This window comes from Notothenia coriiceps, unplaced genomic scaffold, assembly GCF_000735185.1.
Source record: "Notothenia coriiceps isolate Sejong01 unplaced genomic scaffold, NC01 NC01_scaffold00035579, whole genome shotgun sequence".
NCBI lineage: Eukaryota > Metazoa > Chordata > Actinopteri > Perciformes > Nototheniidae > Notothenia > Notothenia coriiceps.
In genome coordinates, this window is record NW_011368280.1 from 4,896 (window position 1) to 9,670 (window position 4,775).

Below are 4,775 nucleotides of genomic sequence, written 5' to 3' on the forward strand. Positions count from 1 at the left end.
ACACCTGTGGTGAGAAACAGGCGGCAGAGAGAAAGACAAATATGAGCTAGTGGAAAGAAATCAGCAGTGAGTGTGAAGGAACCACAGGGTACCACACTCAGGAAGTGAGATTAAGTTTGAACACCATTTAAAAAGGGTGACTCAACAACATGTCCTCATACCTTAATCGAAAATGCAGCACATACACATTCTAAGATTAAAATGAATTGAAATAAGTAGGTTGGTGTAGGGCTGCTCAATTAATCATATTTTAATCGCAATTACGATTTGGTCTTGAAACGATTATGAAAACAACATGATCTAAATAAAACGATTATTTATTCATTTTAATTAATTTTTTTTTTCTTCTTTTGGTTTTTCAGTTGAATTGTACTTAAAGTTCAGGGTAATCAACTGTTAAAAACATACTATTAACCTTTTTTTTAAATAAATGGATGTTTTCAAAGTAAATGGATAATCGTTTTTAATAATCGTGATATCAATTATTGACCCAAATAATTGAGATTATGATTATTGCCATAATCGAGCAGCCCTAGGTTGGTGTTGAACTGCCCGTCCTCTCTCACCTTAAACCGCCTTTTACATCAAGAGTTAGAAAGGTGAGAAATGATTTTATCTTGTATGACATCAAACTGAGTTTCGGTGTTTTTTTTAAGTATCTATATTTATATGATTCAAGGTGGACAAATGAAAGAGCTAGTTAAACCTAAGCCACCACATGATAGAAAATAGATTAAATTAAATAAACAAATCAATATAAAATAAATACACACACCTATCATGATATACACATATATAAAAAGTATACATCATAACAAATATACAAATATATAATTTAATTGGGTATATATATATATATATAGAGAGAGAGAGAGAGAGAGAGAGAGAGAAAGAGAGAGTGGACAGAATGTAATTATATTGTTTTGATATCTCTCTCTCTCTCTCTCTCTCTCTCTCTATATATATATATATATACCCAATTAAATTATANATCAGGCAACTAACAAAACCAATTAGAAAAAACATCCAGGCGAGGAAATCCTTTGGTGCTAAAATGCTAAAAGTAATGAGTGCTAAATGCTGAAAGTAATGTGTGTTTAAGATTCTTTAAGAGGGAAACATTTATGGTTTTTAAACACTCACACATTCTGTTTGTTCTCCTTTTCCCTCTGCTTCCAGGTGACGGAGGAAACGGCCCAGATGGTGGAGAGCGTGGGATACAACGTCACTCTGAGAGGCGTCGTCAACGTGAAGGGCAAAGGGGAACTCACCACCTACTTCATCGACAAGGACCATTTGTTCCCCCAGTACTGAGCTGTGGAGATGCTAAACAGACTAATCACTCAGACCTGGGGTCCAAACTTTAGCAGCTAATGTTGGATTTCATGAACTATTACCTTCCTGTGAGCATCACACACTTCGCACTGACTTTAAGAAGCTGCCTTGGTCTTCTGGATGAGACACCAAATACAATCTGGATCAATTTAAATGAAGAACTGGAAACTGAAAGCAGAGTTTTCTCCTCAGGGATCGTTTAATGGCACATCATGTTGCTTACACTGTATTATTCTGAGAACATATTATCTGAAATGATCGTTTTGGTACATTTAACACTTCTGAAATACATGCACTATCCAACAGTGTTCATGTACCTGTGATTTATTAGGGACAAAAGATAGATGTACCAAAGATTACAGTTGTTTAATGAAGGATATGAAAGGTAGTTTATACCTCAAATACGCATATATATATCAATATAATTGTTTTATTTTAACTTATTTACATGGTTTCACTCCATTGTGGTTTTACTGAGTAACGAAACGGCATTTAAAACATGTTACAGAAGTGTCTTTAAATGTAGGAAACATGGGGTTAAACAATATGTGTACTTTGAAGAGTCATGTGATACTCATTGGTGTTTCCACAGGTTCCCATCCTCCACTATGGTGGGTTACGAGATTATTCACAGTAATCTATGCTTTTATGTGAAACTCTTGATAAGTTAACCAATGAAAATGACTCATTTCACTCAAGCTCTCGCGACCCATACACATTTACAAGTACACATTATTTACTAAAGGTGTCACAAACCATATAAAGTAAGGAGCCACTGGTTAACGGTACGATCGCTCACTGCTGGAGACGGAGAGCTGTGCTGCAACCATGTTGATTTAAATAAGAATCGTTTTTATATTCACTACTGCCCACAACTGACACATTAAGCTACAACACTTCAGCATCCTGGTATACAGATGTATTGTGCCATGACAAGTCTGATAAAGCACATTCGATATTGCACTTTTACGTATGTTGTCCTATATGTTGTCTTTTTTTAAAGGTAGTTCTGCATTACAATCCAAGTGTTGATTGAATATTTATCCTTTTCTTTTGAGTATGTATTTCTGTGAGGGATGATGTGGAAGTGTGAATGCAAGTAAAAAAGTGTATGTTCATTATAGAGAAATATTTTTCTATTTTATTTATAAACTAATAAAGAAGATACAGCTATATTCTGTCTGTGTGTATCAGATTTTTCTCTATTCAAGAAAAAGACATCAAACATACACACAACACATTGACATCAGGGGGTACCTACACATATCTACAGAGAACAATTAAAAAATACCATATTGTTGTAATTCTAAGTTATAATGTGCAATATTTGGTTTAGAATCAGTCCATGTCTTTTCTTTAATGTGACATTTTCTCAAAAACATTATATTTTTGCATAAATACTACATTCCGTGTGAAGAACTGTGGAATTTCCCGCAGTCTCGGAAACGACCACGTGCGCTGTGATTGGCTCAAACAACTCGCCCGGTGAACTTTTCTCACTTCCTATTGGCTCCCGCTGGTGACTGTCACGCTGCTTCCTGCTTCACGGTGCGGTTTGTTGTTACTGAAGCGTAGCTCCTTTAAATGTGAAGGGAACTATATTGACGTTCAGAGTTGATGAAGTTGGTGAGTGTTTTATAAAAGCCTACATATTTTTCAAACAAAGTTAACTACGTGATTTGTCCGTCGAAAATGTAGTGGCGATATAGTTTGTTTTAAAGAATGGACCTCCTTTTGAATTAAGTAAGTTTAGAGTTACCTGTCGAAGGTGAACTCGCATTTCCACCCTGTTTGTCGTGGTTTTAAAACTACTCTTGATTCATCTTACAGGTTATATAATGGACTTAATTCCTTCGTGAACCCGGCTATAGACAAAGACACGCAGAAGATGTCAGGGGCTCATGAGCAAACCAGGAAGCGACGCCCCCAAAAAATGTTCTTGATCTCGACCGACCTGAAAGTTCAGGACCAGGTGGACGGAACCATTAAGCTGCTGCGGGGGTTCATCTGCAAGGAGCAAGAGGCGGGCCGGAGCAGAGGCGACAGCTACTGGGTCAAGGTATAATAAACACACATATTCTTAAAAGACAGACTATCAATTACAATGGACATAAGTGTAAGAAAGTAAAGAAAACATGAATAGTTTACCCAGTAAGCCTTTATATTTGCATGCATCAAATAAACTTGATCTCATATTGTATGCATGTAATATTAAGTTAGCTAATTATGCAAGCTATAGCAAACCAGCCCATACTACTGTAACTTCTCCTTTTTATCAAAACAATATAATTACATTCTGTCCACTCTCTCTTTCTCTCTCTCTCTCTCTCTCTCTCTCTCTATATATATATATATATACCAGGTTTCATCATGACACAATATCCATTCTCTGGACGATGATACGATATTTACGAAAATCACATATTTGATCATTTAAAACTCCTTTATAATAAAAATAATTCAATTGGACGTCCTGTGGTTCACTTGAGTGCCAATGGTTCTCAAGCGCAAAGGAATTTCAAAATAAAGGCATATCTCAAAAATGATGATATGGAACTTTTTTTTGTTATATCGATTGATTATAATGAGTTGATTGAATGACATCGAGAAGTTGACTCAGACACAAGCGTTTATTTCAAACTGTTGGTCGAGATATTTATGGCAACTATGGATCAAAACCAAAATACCAAAGGGCAAACACACACACGTTTTAAACAGGTTTGACTAAAATAAGTTTCATCCCAATTTCCAAGTGGTACTTAAACTATTATATTTTGGTGGACGTATAACTGTATACACATTTCTATATACTTTATGTTCATGCGGAATAGAAATGTATACAAATGGAATATTACAGTTTTTCTCGGTTGCTAACACACGAAAATTATACATAAAGCACAATTATTTTAACTGACACTCAAAGAGCAAAACATCGGCTGAAATCTCCAAAACTCTAAACACGTTTTCAGCTTTTCACACAATTTGCAAATCAACCTGGCACTTTTTGCAAACCACTGCACCCGTTTCTCCACGTAAGACACAGGAATCTGACATAAAGTCACGTGTTAGTTGGTTTAAAACACTGATATTCAAAATGCCTCACACACGGACCAATGATCAGGAAACACGTTCCACCTGACCAAACACCTGAGAGCATGACTCATCAATCAGGATGTTAGCACTATGAAAAGACCACAGGTGAGTACTTTCTTACAGCAACAATGGAAGCCAACATGGAAGCAAAAGAAAGAGGAAGAGGAAGAGCTGGGCTGTTCTTGTAGCTCTGTACTATTGAATTATTTTAAATGAGGTCCCTTCCTTAATCTTAAACCCCACGGACCCGTATCCGGGGCCGAAATCGCGTCATTTGAAGGAAACAACGTCTAAGGAACCTTCATATTTAATAAACTATGAATGTTTTATATCCATATAACGGGAAA